We start from the raw sequence: 22,748 nt of genomic DNA on the forward strand, positions 1-22,748 counted from the left end.
TAAAGGTTTTGCTTCAACCGGCAAATTCACCACTTAAAATATATATATATATATATATATATATATATATATATATATATATGTAGTAGCACTTAAGGTTCCAACTCGTGGTCATACAACTAAATCGGTTCAGCTGTTGAGCTGCTACGGTGGATCAGACATACATACATACATACACGTATATATGTACAATCTGACGTAGTTTCCAGATTGTATCAGTCAACCGGCAGTCTGAATATCGGAAATTAAATGCACTAATACCCCGACTTGTGAATTGACATAGAAGTTTAATATACCGAAATAGACAGTCAGAACAATTATAAAAGGTAAAGAAAATATTCTTGAAGCTGTGAAAAATGCTCAGTGTTTGAAATGAAACATCCCATGGTATTATCGTTGAGATTGAAACAATGTTAAAATTATGGTATGATATTCAAGTAAGTGTGAAAAATTGTCCTGTTGATCAGAACACGGTGTGCTCTCAAGCTAAGCTGATTTTTGAGAGGTTAAAAGAAGAAGATGGGAAAGTGGCTAAAGCTGAAATGTTTAAAGCTAGTAACGGTTGGTTCAGCCGATTCAAAAGTCGCTGTAATTGGCATAGCATTGCAGAAAGTAGAGAGGCGGCAAGCGCTGATAAAGAGGCTGCGTCTCTCTATCCAGACAAACTCAAAGCTATGATAGAAATAGGTGGCTATACCAGCCAAACCATATTCAACGTGGATAAGACTGGCCTGTTCTGAAAGAAGATGCCTAAATAACTATTATTGTTGCGCGTGAAGAGAAAACCTTTCCAGGTTTTAAGGCCGCTGATGATCCATTGACAGTGATGGTTGGCGCGAATACAGCTGGTGATTGTAAGTTAACACCTCTCTTAGTTTATCGCTCAGAAAATCCAAGAGTATTAAAAAATAAATTTGAAGCTGGCTTGCCCGTGATTTGGAAGTCGAATCGTAAAGCTTGAGTGGCAGTTTCCTTTTTTGAAAACCGGTTTGGTCACCACTTCATACCTGAAGTCAAACTTTATTACCAATCTAAACAAATCCCATTTAAAGTGATGCTATTAATCGACAACGCACCAGGCCATACTCCCGCTACTTTAACTAGTTTCGACCTACACGTGAAAGTTGTATTTTTCCCACCAAATACAAGCTAGCTTCATCCGATGGACCAGGCAGTCATCAAAATATTCAAAGCTTATTACACGAGACGATCGTTTGCTCATCTGCATGAAGTTATGAGAGAAAACAACGAGCTCTCTGTTAAGACTTTTGGGAAAAATTCAATATTTTAGATGACGTGAGAATCATTGGACAATCTTGGAATAAGATTTAAAAACTTTAAATGACGTCTGGGCAAACCTTTATCCGGTTTTTTTAACCACTGAAACTCAGGGAGAATAGCGCCAGAGCCTGATGAATTTGGTAATGTGATTGAAGAAGTTGTCAAATTTGTCATACAAATAAATTTAGAATTGGATAGTGATGACGTTCAAGAACCGCTGGATTCACAAAATCATGAGCTGACAACCGATGAACTCATAAAAATGCGTGAGCAAGAGCAAGACATGGAAGAATGTGATTATTTACACCCAGTTCAATTAGAAGATCAAATGACGGTTGGAAACTTGACAGAAGGCCTCAATTCAATTGAAAAAGGGTTATAAATAGACCAACGAAGAGCGCATTTCTGCTACAAAACAAGGAATAAAATATATATTAGCGTGCTACCAGGAAATATTGCGTAAAAAAAATCGTAGATCCGTCAGACGACTTTGTTTGATTTTATGAAGCCTTCTACGTCAAAATAACTTCGGTTTACGTTTTTACAGTTCATAATATGTTAATTTATTGTAACTACTGTGTTATCTAAGATTTTATTACACATTTTTCTTCTAAATTATTGTTTTCTTTAGTCTCCGATTGCAATTAAACATAATTTGTATATATTTATATCTAAATTTGTACCCCGACTTAGACGAATTCCACTTACACGGTTATCGTTCGGTCTCACCTTTCGCGTAAGTTCGGGGTATTACTGTAATTTAGAAATTAATTCTTATAATTAAGTAATTTAGAAAATAAGACCACAAGAAAACATTTTTAATGACACAAATAAAATAATCTAGAAAGTTTATTCCATATTATTTCAGTAATTTTTATGGTAAATGAAATTCTGGTTAAAAAACTACAATATGGCGGATCATTGTTTATTTACGTAGATAACTCGCTATAATGGAATGTTGTTACTGATGCAGAATAATATTTATTCAACAAAAATTATACCTATTGACTGATTATGAACAAATGCAACGAACTAACATATCTTCCCAACGTAACGTAAGATTACGCATATCATCTAATTCGTAGTTGTTACTTTGGGATTAGAAATTATAATATTTATTTTTGTTTGTTACATTTAATTCAATAAACAAGAATTCATGAGTACATTATTTCTTTACATAAGTCAATAGCGTAGCAAAATAAATACGTTTTTCTTCTTTTTTTTTTTTGTATATATTTTTCAATAATAAAAGTGATATAAAAATGTGTGATTCTATTATATACAAAACGGGGATCTTTGAATCTATAGGTAGTCTAATTTATCACAATATTATTTCAAGAAGTAGTATTTATTCAAGCAACAACGAAAAATTTGTAGAAAATGATTAGCTATGAAAACCATCAATAAACCAAAGAATAACAATAACAAAACCAAAACCATCAGAGGTTTTAAGAATATATTTCTCATCTTCTAGATGTAATGTTGGATCATTTGTATATAAAGGATATAGAATACAATACAATGCAAAGCATTTTTGAAATTTATAATTCAAGGGTAGACCTTTACACGACGCCTGGGCCGATAACACGGTAGAGACCACCCTATGTAATGTTATTAAACAAACTAATATTTAATTTTAAAAAAATTGTGGAAAATAAATGATTACCATATAATTTAAAAAAATTAATTTAAAGAATTAATCTTTTACCATCTTGTCTCAGTCATCTTGGTTTACAGGATTCATGACTTCGGGGTCATATCAACATTTATTCTTTCATTTTTTTTTTTACATCTATTTCAGAAAAAAAATCACTATTACATTACTTTTGTAAAAACATCGATAGAATATATAAGCAAGTAACATCTTTTTCGTATTATTTAAATACGTATATATATTTTACTTATATACACACACACATATATATATATATATATATATATATATATATATGTATATATATTTTACTTATATATACACATATATATATATATATATAAAAGTAAAAATTTATAATTCACTTTATATAAATTGTCTAATCAAAGGTAGATAACTCTCTTAGCCTTGTTGCAAAAACTTAACATTTATTTAACTAAACTAGAGTTGCAGAAAATGATTTATTATGAAAAAGTTCAATTAACCATTCTAATATTAATTCTACTTCTTTCATCTTCTAGTCGTAGTATTAGAACATGCGTATAATTTCATTGACAGCCATGAATTCGCGGTTAAATGTTTTCCTACAGTATATATATAATTACATGAATATTAACAAAATAATATGCCTTTTCTTACTGACGTAATACAGCTTATGTTTTTACATTTCCCGGCAGTTGCTATATTGCTGCTTCTACAGCTAAAACTAAAAAGTTGTTTTACTAAAAATTTTGATGTTTTTAGCAGTTATACTCAAAAATTGAGTTGACCCCCTTACTTGTAACTTATATGTAGCAGGTAACTTGTTGCATGTAACATTTTTAATACCCATAACTGGAAAAACAGATAAATTATCAGAAATTGTAAACATTTTAAAAAGTATTTTAATTCTTAAGTCGGATTCCATGACACCTTTTCTTTTAAAATAGTTCCCATGTCATCTACTTAATAGTATATACAACTCTTGAATTTTCAATTTTGACAAGTAAAATTTAAAAAGCTAATATTTTAATTATGGGTACAATTCAGCCTCGTGCTGAAAATTTAATTTATTTTAATAATTATTTACTTTTTTAATAAGTTGACCCAATTTGGTATAATGTTATTCAACAAAGTTAAAAAAATGTATATTTTACTGAAAAAAAAAGTATACCATTATATGTCCTTGACTGGTGGGATTTACATAACCAAAAAAATTTTGACAAAAAAAATTTGAAGTTTGCCAAACTTCAAATTTTTTTGTCAATAAGTTTTCGAGAATGATGCAAAAACAATTTAGGAATATTATTGAATGATCCTGCATTCCTAAATCCAGTCGACTTAAAATTTTTGCATTTTAAGTAGATTAATAAGTATTTTCAACTCATTTAAACTCAATTTTAAACAACCATTATATAAAGGTCAAAATTAAAAAGTGACGAAAACTATTTCCATTTTAATTTTGTCCAAAATGAATGCCATCAACGCCTCGTAAAAACGATTTATTTTTTAATAATTTTTGAAAAATTTCTGTTGAGTCAGACCGTAGATATCTTGAAAATATAACACACAAATATAACATAACATATCTCGAAAATGTGCAACTTTTCTGGAAGTTATATTTTCGAAATTTTCGTAAGTTCTATTGTTTTTTTTTTACTTAATAGGTCTTGAAAAAATTTGCACAAACCCTGATATGATACTCAAACTTCACAAATTACTCAATCACAAAACACCATAATCAATATAAAAAAAAGAGTAGTTGGCAAGGATTTTATATTCTTCCCCGTTTCCTATTTTCAGAATTTATTTCAAATACCCCATAAGGTTATTAAATATTAATAGCTTCATTAAAACTACTTATAACTGATAAAATTAATTACGAAATGCAAAATGGAAATCGATAACGAATTTACTTGTAAAATAACTATTTCAGAAATCGGTTTCTGTCGAATGTTTCAAAAGTTCTGGTTAATATTTCAGTAGCTGATAAAGGGCGCGGAATGAAGAAATATTTATTTCATGTAATTTTCGTTTAGAACTTGACTTCAAAATACGAGCAAACATTTTTTTTTTACGAAAAATACAAATTACTAATATCTCAAGAGCAAAATGAAATTGATTTTTTTTTGCCGTCGCAGAGTAAAATAATTTTACTGTTCTTTGCAGGTAATTGTGAGTTATTATTACTTTGAGCACATTGTTTTTTTTTTGTTATCATTTTTTTGTGGATGATTGAGGAACCTCCGCTCCTTGATTTAAAAATAAAAAGATATACCCATTTTAGATCTACTTAAGCTGCTAATACGTTACTGGTAAAATCTAATGGAAAATCCTTCGCTGATCTTCTGATGTCAGTTAAACAGGGGTTACCAGGTCTCGCAAACGAAGGCGAAGGATATCTTGTTTATCAGGTAGGGTAAGAACGAGGGAAGTGCAGATCTGCGTCAAAAGCGAAGGAAATGCTGCAGATTCGCTGGCGAGACCAATCAGGTGGTGGAAACTAATGTGACCTTCAGAGGGAAGACTGATAAGAGGTCCTCTCTGTCCTATCTGTCTGGTCTCGGCTAAGTGAAGGACATAGCCGAGACCACGTCTCCTTACGTGCAAGTAGGTGTCTCGCATACCCTCGTTGAACAGAACATCCGTGAGTCACGTTATCGGGATTCATATAATAAATAATTAATCTTAATTCAAACTTTAGTAAAGCTGTACATATCACAGTCCAGTTTACATATTTTCTAACTTATCGATGAACGTAATTTTTTTTTTTTAATTTACAAAAATATTCATGAATTGAGATATATCAAAAATTATAATTTACTTTCATCAACGTTTTAAATAAAAAAAAAAAAAACACAAGATAATATTCAGTTCATGGTTTAAACTTAAATATAAATGCTATTATAGAGGTAAACATTATTTATAAATAAAATATATAATGGGGAATATATTACCGATAAAAAAAAAGTGTATATAATAGTTGTGGTATCGACAGAAATCACTTTTTTTTAGGAATAGTCTTGTTTTTAATAGTACGAAACTCTACCCATAATTTTCTTTGTAGTCTAACGTAACTGAAATAAAACATTTTTATGTTTCTAGTAAGCGTCGTCAGTGTTATGGATTGCTATGTACATGCTCACGAACAGCTAATAAAAGATACAGATATTTTAAGTTCTTCATGTAGGAATATTTTCTCGAAAAGCGAACAGTAAGCAAGATTTTATTTATAATTTATTACATAATGATGTTTTAAATTTTATTTTATTTCTTAAATCTATAATATAAAAAATATATTAAAAAAAATGTAAATAATTTTTTACACATATATCTCTCTCTCTCTCTACACACACACACACACAAACTCATACACGAATATACAGATCTAGTGGTTTGTGAGTCTTTTGCTACTTTCAAGCAAAATATATTCAACTGACTGCTGAAATTTTGCATGAACATCTTTATATCTAGAGAAAACATAGGATTCTTGGGGTTAAGAAATGTTTCACCCTTTAAAGGTGGTAGCTATTTCAATGGCTTGAGGTTCAACTTTACTATAGCCAAACCACTGCCAAATCGAATTTATACTTATAATATTTTAAATGAAATTTTCTACGTAAAAGGTCCCTGTTTTTTTCGATTCTTTCGGTTATCAAGAAAAGTAGGTTTAAAGGTGCGACAGTGTAGGGCGCGGCGGCTCAATTAATACAGTAACTGCCACTGTTATTATGTGTTTGACTCGAATGGCTACACCTGCCTCCGGTTACTTAATCACAAAACCTAAAATAAAAAAAAACTATTAAAAAAAGAAAAATGAAAAACGAAATACGGTTACCTCCTTGTGGAGATTGTCGGGTAACGCTTTGTGTGAGAAATAATTTTTACCCGTACGAAGAACGGGTAACCGAATATAACTACTATTTTTAAGATGGCGGCGTATTCTGAAACAAGCATATTTAAAATCACTCAAAGTTTCGATTCCTGTACTGACCAAACTGTTGCTCAGAAGAAATTACAATATGCTGGTAGTTTTATAAAAAGATCTGTTTTATTAAAAACAAAAAAAAATCCAGAAGAAGGTACACTAACAATTGCCCAAAGTTTTTATTACCGTTAAAATAATCTCACATTAATGAGATAATACATCTCGATAAGAGGGTGGGGAGAAGTAAAAATTGAGGAAAATTGTTTTGGATGAACTTACATTCCAGCTTGAAAAACTTATAGAGTACAGAAGTTTTTATTTGCGTGTAAATTTACGTGTTAGTTTTCATTTAATGCTCTATTTCCGTGTCTTAAAGAAAGTAGAATTTCATTCTGTATCGCTATTTTTGTTTTTCTTTGTATTTTTTATTATTATGACCTAAGACGTGCTTTTGCATCTGTATTTTAACGAAAAAATGAAATAAATGGTAATAAAAATTAAAATAATATAATATCATTGCCAAGAACAGAATCATTAAATAGATGATTTAAAGTTTATGACATATGTACGAGTAGTTATAAATTCATAGTTTCTTACATACTGTTGGCTATAAATTAAATGAGGATTATAAACTTTTTTCTTTTAAGCCTGTTATAAATATTAAATGAATGTTATTATTTTTAATATTTACATTTATTTTCTAAATAAATGAAATATTTTTCTAAAAATATTTATATAAATAAGCTTTTATTATTTTTTTTTATCTGAGTCATGCTCGCCATAGTGGATAATAAGTTTTTCCAAGATACGTCAGATTTAATTGCATATCAAATTTCACGCTTGTCTTACCATTTTGCATTAACCAACTTCCTTATACTTCACTGCACTTATTGCATTATCATTATAATATATAGACTTACCTTCTCTTGCTTGAGTATAAAACTTAAGGTGATGTATTTTCCATATTTCCGACTTCAGTTGAATCAAATTTTTAACAAAAATGAACCAATATATATATATATATATATATATATATATATATTGGTTTATATATATATAAATTTATAGCTATATTAGAAAAATAATGAGCTGTAATAACCTTTTATGTTAAACGGTATTACATTACTTGAAAGATTTGATCTGTTACCTTACAGATAAAACGTATGCCTTACAAATAAACCATGCAGAAAAAATAAAACTAACGTTTTTAAGGATAAATAAATGTTTACCTAGAAACCAGAAAAAAGTATCAAATTTAAAATAAAATATCAAACTTAAAGATAAAATATAATTTTTTTGAATAAGATGATTTTATTACTGGGTTCAGTATGTTAAATTTCTTAATCTAAAAGGTTGTGGATAGAGATGAAACCAAAATCGTATCCAAAGCTGGCATAACCATTTTAAAGATAACTAGAATCTCATGCCAGTTTTATTGTGGAAAGTAAGGTGCAAAGTGATTTTCCGCTTCCTTTTTCACTGATTTAAACATGTTGCACGTCAGCATGCCAATTCCACCGAAAATTAGGAGATATTCAGTGCACTAGTGGCAATTTAATTTTTTTTTTACCGAAGTGACTCTAATGATGCACATGATGTATTATTCTGTACATCATTACTATCAAAGAAATCAACTGTATGTAGAAACTCTTCAATCTCTAATATTTACGTGGGTCATTGCTATTAGAAAGACTGAATCAGATAAAGTGAAGAAATAAAATGAATATCCCCTTGTACAAAAGAATTGTATACGTTGCCTCAGTTCAGTAGGGAATATAAGTTTTAGTTTTGATTCTATAAATATCATTAAATGTATATGTAAATTTTCCAAAAATGGTGAACGATGACGTTATTTTGTTTCTAATAGTAAAATTAACAATACCCTTTGACATTTATCCGTTGACTTATTACAGAAATAAATATAGAAAGATGAATTCATATATAGAGTAATTCAGTAAAAATGTAAGAAACTTTCAAGACCTGTTCTACTGGTGAAAATAAAGAGAAAAGTTTACGTAAACTTTGGAAACGCTTCGTTAGCAAATATCGGCTGGCGAAAAATTTTGCCACCGATTTCTACGCCTTCAGTAAAATTAAGCCAGACGGTAATTCTTGAGACCCAAATTAAAAGAAGTAAATATGATAGTTTTACTTGAAATATGACCTGAAAAATTAAAAAAAAGTAGAACACAGAATTCTATTTTGAGTAGTTTTCGAAAAACCTGGGGTAAAAGTAAAAAAAAAAAAAAAAAATGTGATCGAAAAATACACTATTTTATCTGTGGCGTAAAATAATTTTGTTAAATGAGTAATAAACAGATAAGCGTAATATCACTTGTAAACGTTTTGAATTTGAGTAAAATGATATGAATAGAGTCCACAGAAGCTAAATACAAACTTAAGAATTTGGAAGTTTATTAAAAACAAAATATATCAAATTATGGCAGATTTTAACTGGGCATTGAACGAAACAGAATTATGAGAAATATTAAACAGAAATACAAATACAAAACAAAAGAATTATATATTTTAGAAAAACTTTTTATCACATCAAAATATATATTTAAAAAAGTAAAAACTCAATAAAACAATTTATTAGACATTTTTGAAGGTAATTAAAAACTAATTTTATGTAAACTTGTTTGAAATAATTTATTTCATAAGTTGATAATACTAACAGCAGATGCTAAAAGTTAAGTATTCTAAGGTTTAAATCCTAGTAAAAGGAGTTACATTAATTAGGATTTGAATATTAGATCGTGGATACCGGTGTACTTTGGTAGTTGGGTTTCAATTAACTACACAACTCAGGAATGGTCGACATGAGACAAGACTACACTTACATTCATACATATCATCTTCGTTCATCCGCTGAAGTAATACCTTACGGTGATTTCGGAGGCTAATCAAAAAAAGAAAAATTATTTGTATTCCACTTGGAACAGCAATATACATTTAAATAAGTGTTTGTCGTTAACAATGCTTTATAAATTTTCCGATTAATATATGTAGATATCATTTTTGTATATGGATTCTGCTATCGAAACGCACGAGCTGGACACAGGCAATACCATCAATGATTTCCAAATAGGATGATTCTATTGATACTGATCGAGTTATATATCAATAAAACTCTCCCATAATAATTAAAAATTTCTCTTAATCCTTGTTAAATCTTTTAAAACATTTGTTTACTTCAATGTTTTCCGAAATCATAATACTGCTTGAGATAAAGCTTCACATTCTTTGAAGAAATTTCGTTTATATATATATATATATATATATATATATGGTATGAATGAAAAAAGCTGATAACACAGTTATGGGAGGACTTTCCCGTTACGCGGCTTTTTTCTGATGTACGACTTACACACAATTCAAAATTATGTAAATTTATGCATTTTATGCAAATAAAATAATAGACATTTTATGTAAATAATTTTTTTTTTTTTTGTGTATTTAATATCGTAATTCTAACTAAAGCACGTGTGCATACCGTATTGCATTCGCGCGAGTGTAGCGATACTAACGGGCATTTAAAAAAATTTTTACACTTTAAATATTCATTTATTTATTTAATTCTACCGCTCACCTGTGACGTCACAACATAACAGACGACTACCGCAGTAGTCCGCTCGCTGAATGAGGTGTGGAAGGGAGGAGTTGGCTGGGTTAAGACCCCACTTTGATGGGGAGCAGATTTGTGGATCCAACCAGATGCTAATAGTAAAAAACTACAACGAAAATGACCCACTGGAGTGTTTTCTACAACGTTGCAATTTTGCAAAAACGTTTTACACAAAATATATTTTTTTTATAATTGTTCACAAAAATATTTTTTAAAGAAAATGCAACGAAAATCACCCCTTGTACCACCTTCTATAAATTTAAAAAATTAAAACCATTTTTAGGAGTTGGGGAGAAATATAGAAATTTTTTTTTTTTTTTGCAGAAGTTGTTTATTAATATTCACAAAACTATCAAAAAAAAACCTCAATTATACAAAATCTGGAGATGGTTTCGTTTTTCTCCCCTGTATCTCCCACCCCCTGACTTTTTGAATTGAAAATTTAATAGCATCAGTGCCTCTACTATAGAAATATTATAGCCAAGTTTAGTGAAAATCGGTCAGGTAGTTCTGGAGATATAAGGCGATTTACTCGCTAACATACATATGTACGCATATTTTGTCGCGCAAATTTCTATGCCATTTTTCGGTTTCCTGGGGTCCTTTGGAGTCAATTCGTCAAGATTCGGAGAAAACCGGATATACCCAGTTTTGACTGATCACCATACTTTCCCTTCTATATACTCTTCTGTTTCGTTATAACTGCTATATAGACGCAACTAAAATATACAATTTTATTAAGATTTATGTATTAAATAATATTATAAACATTTGTGTAATTAAAAAAGAAGAACTATTATGGATTTTTTATTTATTACTACACCATACACCATCATGAATGGATTAATTAACGGATGTAAATAAGCTTTATTTTTTGATGGGTAGAATTAGAATACCAACAGGAAATCCATCAATACAGTTTGAAGTGGTTGAGTTAATGTTCCCTTTATTTCAACTGCAAAGTAAAGGGAGCTTTACTTCAACTGCGGCTTCAGAGCTCGGTATTATGCAAGAGCTAAATCTAGTCTAGAGAATTACGCCGAAAAAATCATACAATCGTCTAATTTCTCTTATTTAAAAATAAAAATCTCTGATTCCCCTTTTCTAGTTTTCTTGGATTTTATCTTGATCTTTTATTCTACAAGCTTATCGCCCTCAGTAGAATTTTTCCCTCATTGCACTGCCACACCTCTTCATCAATTCTCCAACAACTTATATAATTCAAACGAATTATAATAAAAAAACATTGGAAGAAAAATCTGTATTCTGTTTCAAGTAATTTGGGAATTTTTTTTTTTAATTTTCCTTCATTTTAAATGTATTAATTTATTTTTCCTGTTATACTCGTACTTACAGAAATAGAATAATTAGTTAAGTATAACTGATATGCCATACTCCCAGGTTCAAATCCCGGTTTGTTGGCTATTAATTTTTATTAAAAATCTATGAAAAGTAACTTATAAAATGAAAAAACACGATTATTTTAGATTTTGGATATAAAATTCCTAAAGTCATAATTTTAAATTATTTTAAAAATTGAAAAGAAATAGAATTAAATTATAGATTTTTTTTTTTTTTTATAATTAAACAAAGTCAGTATAATTTAAGACCAAACAAGTGGCAGATAAATTATGCTAAATAACCATCTACTTAAATACGAAATTCATAAATATTGAGATTATTGAGTAAAGAATTGCAAGTAACTGGTAACAAACTTGTTACTGCTTAGTACAGAGACAAAAAGGAAATAACCGATTCATTGAAACGAAGAAACAAATCGGTATTGAGTGACATTCTGTGCTATAACTTTAAAAGTTCGAAATATAGTAGATATTATTGTACAGTCATCGACAAGTAATGGCAAGCTTGGAGTGGCGACGATTACTACCCAACGCAGTTATATCATGTTTATGCTACTAAGAGATGACTAATCCTAGTGTTCTAATGTTTTACAGAACAGTAGTATAGTAGTGACGTGCGGGCTGATCATCCAAGCTCGCCGTTTCGTGGCGACTACTGTACTCAACATTTACATATACGTTTGCTTGGCTATTCATTTTAAAATTAATTAACGTGATTTTTTTATTGTTACCTCATTTTTAATGTTTTCCAGTGTTTCTTCATAACCTGTACTAACACTACATTATACTTTTATTATTTTAAAATTTCTATTACATTTACATAAATATAGTATGTTTCTGACTGAGGCCATTAATCAAAATACAATTTCTGTATGATTGAATCTCCACCACACCACACACTAGCGCGTACAGACACGCGCATATATATATATATATATATATATATATATATATATATATATCATGTGTCTGTCTGTCTTTCAGCTGAAACAATTAACAAAATTACAAAATGAAATTTCAACAGTTGTATATATGTATATTTATGTTACGTTCGACTTTCATTTGAATATGTTATGTGCATATAAATTGCTATATATAATTAATAAAATGATCTCATGTCAATTTATCATCTTTTATTCGATATATCCTCATAATACAACGTATTTATAATAAAATTCATTTCGTATCTAATAGCCTACGTCATTATAGGATTATATCTGTATGTTACCTTGAAATATATATAGCAATCATAAATGAATTTGTGCAAGCTTACAGAATGAAAGAATATGGTCGTACTTAGTGGTAGAATGTTTACTACATATCCATAGTATATATGCCGAATATATGTATCAATGAAAGTATAATTGTGACGTAAATTTAGAATGACGTATCAGTTAATGTATGCAAACTGTGTATATTATAACCAATTTCTTTCCTATTTTTCAACTTCAAAATAAATTTATTTTTTCAAAATGAATAAATCACTAACTATAGATTAAGTACATCACAACTGGGATAAAAAAATTTCGACAAAATAATAAAAAGCTTTTCTTAGAATTTTAAGTAATAGTCATAATAAAAATCCACTGTCATGAAACAGGATTTACTATTAAATTATAATTTATTAAATTAAATAGCAGTCGAGCATAAAAAAAAAAATTCCGGTACCGGGAATCGAACCCGAGCCTCCTGGGTGAGAGCCAGGTATCCTAGCCACTAGACCATACCGGACAGACGAACTACCCCCTAATAATTTTCTTATTTAACATGATATAGAAATTTTTACTTTTTTTAATAATAAAATGTATTATCGTGTGTTAAAAAAAATAACTGTTTCAGCAATACTTTAAAATATTTCCCAGATTGTTTTCGTTTTTTAAGGTATATTTTAATACATTATTAATATCGTATATCAAGCTTTTATATTTGATCAAAGTAAAATAATATCTGCCGAAAAAGTTGCTCTAAAAACTAAAGTTTTTATTTCATTCTTTCTCTAAATTTAAATTTTAAGAAGTCGGTGCCAAATTAATAATAAAAATCTATCAAAAATTTACTAACTTTAATTTGGCCGATTTCAAAACGACATCATTTAGGAAAAATTTTAAACAAATAAAAATATTATTTTTGTACATTTTAGTGTAGATTATTTTAAGCGAGTTTATTAAATATTTTTTTAATAAAATTTATCTTCTTTGATTGTTTTTTTTTTTTTTTAAATTGGATAGGGAGCCTCTCTGAAGAAATAGAAAAATTATTATAGAGATAAAACTGAAAATATCTTCTTTTTATGGAAGTTTCTTAAAAATATTTCTAGATATTCAATATATTTATTTACTTTGCACAGAAGGTTATTAATTGCAGAACTGTTAAGATAGAATATCTATACTTTATTTTATACTGTCAGAATAAAATCACTTTAGGCCTTGCAACCAATTTTTTAAACTTATTGTGAACCGTTATCTTGTTCCTGATGCGATTATCTTTCATAAAAATAATCTTACAGTGGTAGTATTTAGTAAATTTTAAATAAATAAATGAAGTAGATAAAAAATAAAATTTTATAAGACGTAAATGAGAAATATTTGAACACCTTCAACGGATATGCAGAAAACAAACATTTTTTTAAATAATTTTTAAATTAATATTATTGATGAACTCATCCACGGATTAATTTTTTCAGTAAAATAAAATCGTTTGATTTATTCTTAAATCATCTTTTTTTAAATGGTTACTAATTTCTTAGAAAAGGCAACTAAACCATTATAAAGCCCTTTCCCGCACTACTGTAATCTTTAGTTACCTGTTTTCTACACTTCTGTTATCAAATTTAATAGAGCTGAATATTGTTATTTTTTTTTAAAAATACTTTTTTAAATGAAGTTTGCATATTTATAATCACATTCATAACAGAATTAATAACTAATTATCTGTATTAATTTATTATTAAATATTAAATAACAGTATTAATTTTCTGAATATTAGTAAATATGTTTCATACTTACGGATGACAGAGTGTCTGACACCTTATTTTTGTATTTTTTGAGAAAGTCCAAATAAATTATATTTTAAATGGGAATATACCTAAGCATGATAAATATGTATTAATCGCTGACAAACTAATCGTTTTATTAAATGCTTCAAAGGAAAACTGTAATCTTTGATTTTGTTTTAAACAAAAGGAATCTGATGATTGTCCACGAAACTTTGTCATTTGATAAAACACCCAGAAATTTTATATTATGGGCAAAATAAATACTGTCATCAATTAAGGGAATTTTGTCTAAGCGATTAACAATGTTTAATCCGCCTGAAAAGTATACTTCAATTGTTTTTAATCCGTAAATAAAGTTCGATAGTTACAATCCAGGTGATGAATTATTTTTTATTATTGAAATTGAAATAATTAACTTATGAAATAAAATAAACAACTGTTAATCGTTGTAAACTTCATGTTCTTTTCTTTTATCATACCGAATTTTATTATTTCTTATTTACTTTTTTTTAAATCGTATGAGATGCATTTATAGCTGTTTTATCTCAGATAGTGTCTTCAAATAAAAATGTTGAATTTCAGGTTGCATATTAAGCGATTGTAAAAAAACAGTTGACAAAGTATGCATGAACTTTTCGGTTACGGTGATGAATTCATAAATAGGTGGGAAATAAATAAAAAATAAATTTCTAAAAATATTCAAATATAGGTTAGACTTAATAAATTTGTTTAAGTAAAACTTTTTCTAGATCTATGTTAGATTTTTAGAACCTCTAATAAAGCTAAAACAATAAATTTTTAATTTTCAAAAAAAAATCCCTGTGTTTGATATCTGGGATTTATAATTTTCGAACATTGTAAACATTTTTTGACAGCCTTATTCATGATGTATAAAATACAATTTTTTTTTTAATATATAAGCCGATGGGAAGTAGAGCAAAACATGTGTTCGATTTTACGACGAAGGGGTTGATTATTTTAATTTTTTTTTGTTGATTATTTATATATTCAATGTAGGTAACTAATTTACCAAACTAAAATTTTTTATAAACTTCCACTAAAGAAAATCGAAATTGGTTTTTTTGCGATATACCCAATCCCCTGACGAATTTTGAGAGAAAAACCAATATGATCAATTCCTCATATGTAGAAATATTTGAGCCAAATTTGAAGAAATTTGGCTCGGTCAGTTCTGAGATATAATACCAAAAGCAGTGTGACACACATATGTACATGTACACACATAAATACACTTATGTTTTTGGTGTGGATGAACTAGTTGGACCCTAAAACGTAAATATTTGCAAAAAACGCGGTACCCCATATTTTACATCATCACCATCCTTTGCCCTTAAATATAATATTTTCTAATTATATTCACCGGGAAAGTAAAATAATTTACAGTTGTTAATGTATTAAAACAAAATGAAAAAGCAATCTCACTTATACTTTCTTATTACGTACGTGGTGGAGGTTGATTTGTATAATTTTGTTAATTTACCTTGAGTAAATTTTATTTCATTAAGGTAATAGGATTTTGGCATCACATTTCACACTTCTTGATGAAGGCTGTAATGTAACCTAGGCTTTTTATAACAGTTGATAGAATATTAAATACGACCAACTAGTTTTCGAAATAATGACTATTAATACAAATATAGGAAAAATCTACCTCCGGCCAGATATTACATAACTACGAACTTACCCCATATTAATTTACAAGTAATTATTCTGCATTATTATGTAACTTTTTAATTATAGTCAATAAAAAAAGTAGTAAATCGACTAAACAAAAATAAATTTATAATTTAGAACTTAGTTCGATCAATTATTGTTTATTTTTAAAGTTACCGTATTAAATGTAAAATACTGTTTTATTTCTCTTTTCCTTTTTTTAAATATCATTATTTTTTCCTTCTTTCTGTTGCAATCTCCTCCAGGTAAGCCAGTTTGATAAAACAAATCAACATCAGTAAAAAAATATATGTTTTTTTTATCGCTAATTTCAATTTACATTTTCTTATACACTTACATGTATTAAACATTTTCTAATTTGATAATATTACTTTTATGCATTATATTTAATCAGGCTCATTTTTTATGATAAAAATATTCGTCATAAATATAATAGAATAAATTATAAATGTTATAAAGTAGCTTATTGTTATTTGTTTAGGCTAAACAGTTTATGTAACAAGAGATTACAAATTTGTTTTAGTAATTGCCTAACGACAATTTTTGAACATCAGAATGGATTGTATTTGGAATCTTTGAAAAAACAAAGCGTTTTTAATTTAATCTTATTAATCATGGGTCGTTGGTATTGATATATAATTTATTTATATTATAGTTTCTACCTACCAACAATCTTTAATAGTATGTTCGAGCGCTTTCGGATTAGTAATCCATCCTCAGGAACATTGATGTGTTATAATTATTTACTTCACATATCATTAATTACACTAACTTGAATTTTAAAAACAAAAATTATAAATATAACAATTGATCGTCAAAAGGTAAAATATGTCAACGTTATCCGTCATGTTAGTATGAATGTCTCAATTGTAATGTTCTTATTGTTTTATTGCTTGTCTTATGTTTTTATTTAGGGATTACTATAACTGATGGTATTTTTCTTTTCTTAGATTATCTTCCTATTGGCAGATTCATGAAAAAAGGGTTTCATTTAACACACAAGTGATGATGAAATAAAAAACCAAACTAAAATCTTCGGTCATTTCGGTGGTTGACAAAAAACGTGGGCCAAATTTTAGTTATTACGTATTTATATCATTTCTTATACACAGTCTCCTCCAACCCACATCAGCACTTTAAATAGTAAGAAACAGAGTTTTATAGATTGGCTCTTAGAGATGTAACAAGATTATAGATTGCTAGTTGTTACAGCTTGTTATGAAAACTATTTTACTTTCAACAAACAATTTTTTTGTCTTACAAAGTCAACAAAATTCCAAAATCAATAGCCATTGTATCTGTATAACTGTGTAAACAAGGTACAATTATGACAAATAATGGTTTAATTTTTTCTACTTAACTCTAACAATTATAAAAAACTTTCGCACTACTTATGAATATCAAGCTATTAATTGACAGTAAGAGCTTATCTTGTAGATAAGATAATAATATGGTTGAGTTTCCTTTAAATTAAGTATTTCTAACTTAATTTAAAATTCACTATGTTACGTTTCTTTCTATTCGACCATCTCCTCTGAAGGTTACATTGCAAGTACAATAGTATTTACGCTGTTACCTTCAGAACAAAATGGATTAGATACTATTGCACGTTTCTACTTAATTGTTACCTGATACTGTTTTGTCTACTTAGGTGATTTTCCCGAATCACATAAATAGCCTATCAAGGTTTTGGTCCATCAAAATTTAATTTAAAAAAAAATTCCTACCTCACCACCTCTGCATAGACTTTTAGACCATGTTTGAAATTTTGTTGAAGTTATGAGGAGATGTTTGTATTTTTTTTTATTTGTATTATTTGAGGAAATGTAAACAGACATTCAAGGAAGTACTGTTTTATCCACTAATTTCCCAGTTGGCCTGAAATAAAAATTATTTCTACCTCTAACTTTACTTAACATGCATAAAGTAAGTAACATGCATACTTAACATGCATGCGAAAGTTACTTAATAGGACATAATTGCACGTTAGGTTTACTGTTAATTCATCTAGTAATTAACAAATATAAATTGAACACACGCATATTAATCACAAATTTTAACAGTTTTCAAACAGCTGCATGTTTCACTAAGGGTTGTTTGTTGCTTTCACCATTTATAATTATAGTTGTTTTAAACAATTTCTTTAAGAATTTCAGAGTTACATAAAACACGTTTCATCATTGTATGTGTTTATATTTGGTCACGATCAAAATCCCATTTAAATTATTCAAATCACTCTATATGTTTCTATTAACATTTACATATGTAATTCATTTATCAAATATATATTTTTTCTTACCAGTAATTAAAGGAAATAGATCTTTATAAATGTATGTGCACATATGCAACATGAGTGTTCCATTACGATTTTTACAGTTATAAAAACATTCACTAGAAAATTATAAAAGATTTAATGAACATCTTTAAGAAAATTAATTTACGAATAAACTTCCAACGGTATAAAAAAAAATTATAAAATTTATTTCAAAAAGTAAATAAAAGCAAAAATATTTTTCAATCTTTAAGTTTTGAATTTTTTAAATTGGCGCCAATTTAAAAACATATTATTACCAACGACTTTATTAACTTCCTATGATGCACCCTTATCAAATTCCAAATAAATGAGGAATGAAACAGGTAATTTCTTTTAGTTTTACTTTATTCTTTACTTCAACTCACTTTTAATTTAATTTTACAATCTTAATTTAATTTAAATAAATATAGGATTAAAAAAAACGATAACCTTATGGAAATAATACGGTGGTAAGTAAATGGAATAGGAGAGAAACCTGTGACTTGAAAAAAATATTGGAAGTAATGCTGAGAAGCGCTGTAAAGAGTCTGTTACCGAGCGTAACATAAGACATTTTGGAACACCAAATTTTTTAAAAAATTGATTCACTACAGAAGCTTCGACGCTTGTATTGGGAATATGGAAATGGAATTTTGATGTGTATGAAAAATGTCATACCTGATCGGGATTCCACCCGGGATCCGAGGATGAAAGGCCGATACGCTACCACTCGACCACGGAGATTGGTAAATCTTACCTTTTACTAAATTATACCTTTTAAATTTACATTTGATAATAACATAGAATCAAGTAAATGTTTTAAAAGTTTTAAGAAAATGAGGTCTTAAATGTAGGAAAGATGTTTTATTCATAACTTGTATAAGAATCAAGTAGATGTTATAAAAGTAAATAAAGAAAGGCGAACTTTCATTCAGCAAGGAATGAGACAAAAATGTAGTCTATCATCGTTATTTTTAAATCTGTACATAGAAGAAGTAGTATTCCTGTACACAGGAATTGAAAACAAAATTTGAGAGTACCTACCGCAACAACTAAGAAGAAATACTATTTATTTATTCTATTTATTTCTAAGAGAGAAGTTTAACCTAAAGATAAACAAAAATAAAATAAAACTAAGGAAATGTGACAGAAAGAAGGATAATAAAGAATTAAATATTAAGATAAGAAAGTAAAATATACCAGAAATGGGTGAATTTGTTATTTAAATAGTGAAATTACAAAGAATGAAAGAAGTATCAGAATACAGGTATCAAAACCAGATTCCCTCAAGAAAGGAAAGCTTTCTTGTAGGGAAGGAATCTGCTAGTGTCAAATATAAATCTAAGAATTAGAAAGAGAATTTTGAAAATATTTGTGAGGATTGTAACGCTTTATGGGAGAACAAAGAGAAAAAAAAATAGAGGTCCTTTGAAAATGGTGTTACAAGAAGATGTTGAAAATGTATTGGGTCGATAAAATTTGTAAAGAGGAATAGAAAAAGAAAGAAATATATGGCAGAATTTTGTAAAAAATGAAGTCCATGTGTTAGGATGTCCTGGTCTGGAGGATCGTGTAGAAGGTAAAAAATAAAATATAAATACTGGAATATATAAAACAGGTAATGAACGAAGTATTATGCAGTCATTCTGTTAAAAAGATAGGCACAGAATAAAATATAGCGGGGTTTACAATCAAACCAGTTAACTGTATTGGTAACTAAAAAATATGTATGAAAATCTAACTTTAATCACATTTATATCAAATATAAAATCAAAGAGATTCTTTTTCAAACAATTTAAAAATCTCTGTACATTTGGTCATGTTCAAACCACTTTTAGTTTTGTGAGAGTATAATTTGAATTTTAGGATGAAATCAGATTGTCATTACGTTCCATCAATTCAATATTAATCATTGACGATGATTAAAATAATAAACAAAAATCATAGTGAAATAATTTAAGTACATCATGACGTTTTACTTTCCGGTCTAGACAGCTCTATAGCTGTAGAACGGAATGTGTTGTTAACGGTCCAATTTGGGCACATGCAATTTTCACCGGCTCTTGAAGTTTTGACACCTAAGGAGTCCAAAAAACCAGATGGAAATTTTCCGGATGCTAATCCGGAAATACTCGCGTGCGCCTGTCCGGGGTTGACCTCTAAATCACCTTATATTTTCAGAACTACTGGACCGATTTTGACCAAACTTGGTCATATTACTTCTAGCTAAATATGGGGCATTGATGCCGTTAAATATTCAACTTAAAAGGTCAAGGAAATGAAGCTGTAGAGCAAGGTCAACCTAAGTATCTCGAAATTTTGCCTAATTAAAGTCATATTTTTCTTAGGCATTTGTAAACAATTAAAAAATAAAACAATATTTGCAAAATCGCACCCCCACTCAAAAAATTCTTTAAACTACTGCTGTTTTGTGATGTCACAGGTAAACGGTGGAATTAAACAAATGGATAATATTAAAAGTGTAAGAAAGAAGTAATTCGGTCTGGCGGGTCCGGTTGACAAGGTGCCTGGTGCGTTAGCCCTAGCGGCTACATCAACTGCCAGCCGTACAAGCGAAATTTGTTCTATATAAGTTGTGAAATTATATTAGTTTAGTTAGTGCCGACCGTCGCCACTAGTACCGCCACATCCGCGTGAATTAAACTGGGTGTGCGTGCGCGCTTTATTTGGAATCATTGAATTAAATAAACGAAAAATATTGTATTTAAATAAAATTATAAATTTAGTTGCGTGTGTAAGCCGTGTATCAGAAACAACTCAGTTTTCCGTAATTCAAAATGTTTTTATTCTTTTCTGGTTAATTTAGAACCTTGCTGTTAAATCACCAAAGAAATTTTTTATTAAAAAAAAAAAAAAAAAAACATAAAATCGATGTATTTGATGAACAGTAAGAGTCGAACAGACCAAAATACTATACGGATGGAAATGTTTTTATGTCGTTTAAACAAGTAAGCAGAATAAATTTATATATATATATATATATATTTTTTTTTTTTTTTTTTTTTTTTTTTTTTTTTTTTTTAATTATTTACTTATTCGTTACAAATTGTATTTTATAAATATGGATTTATTTAAATTTAAAAGAATTAGGTGATTTTATTCAGGACCAAAAAAGAAAAAAATATTTCAAAAGTACATTTTTGGAAAATTGTTCCCTCTTTCACTTTCTCTCATTTAATTCTGTTTTTACTCTTTCTGACACTGTTTTTTTTTTTTTTTTTTTTTTTTTTATTATTATTATTATTTGTTTGATCTTTTTATGCCTACAAATTTTGTAACCAAATTTTATTTTTAATACAATTCAGCTTTACACCAGAATTTGGTTATCGGCCAAGTTTATGAATAGCAATAGGTAAAACGTCAAAGAGTGATTTATTTACAGATATACACAAACGCATTCTATTTTTTACGTTTTCATTCGTTTCAGTACATTAACATATGTTCATTTATAACTAGTTTAAAGTATGTAAGCTTGATTTAAAATAAAGTAAGTGATTTAAAAATAAAATCAAACAAATACTATTTTATTCGTTTTTTTTTATTAAAAGAAAAATATGTATAAATATTTATCTTATTGAAAGAATATACATGTAAGAAAATCAATCTCATTTTTTTGTTGATCCTGATTCTCTCGGTAGTATTTAAAACTTTAGTTATGTAATTTTTCATTCATTCTGAATAATATTTCCTAATCATTAATTTTTATATAGTTGTGTGTAGTAAAAATTACAAGTTACTTTAATTCCTTTTTAAAATCTAGTCATAGGTTAATTTCTTATCCTTACATTACTAATCTACTTCCAGGTTTCAGATAATTTGTGTTTGGTTTTAGTTCTTAACATGAAAGCGCCAATTAAAACTAAGATTTTTTTTTTAATTATTATCACCACTTAGGGATTAGTTGCATAAAATT

At 28.2% G+C, this 22,748-nt stretch overlaps 1 protein-coding gene and 1 non-coding gene across 3 annotated transcripts in view; both read right to left on the reverse strand.

The window, feature by feature from the left end:
- The window catches only part of LOC142322950 (parathyroid hormone/parathyroid hormone-related peptide receptor-like), a 952,038-nt gene that overhangs the window by 866,277 nt on the left and 63,013 nt on the right, over positions 1-22,748 (reverse strand). The gene's annotated exons all lie outside the window — the stretch shown is intronic.
- TRNAE-CUC (transfer RNA glutamic acid (anticodon CUC)) lies at positions 13,491-13,562 on the reverse strand. The gene has a single exon. It is a non-coding gene; the product is annotated as a tRNA-Glu (tRNA).

The sequence above is a fragment of the Lycorma delicatula genome, chromosome 4 (genome assembly GCF_047948215.1).
Source record: "Lycorma delicatula isolate Av1 chromosome 4, ASM4794821v1, whole genome shotgun sequence".
Classification (NCBI taxonomy): domain Eukaryota; kingdom Metazoa; phylum Arthropoda; class Insecta; order Hemiptera; family Fulgoridae; genus Lycorma; species Lycorma delicatula.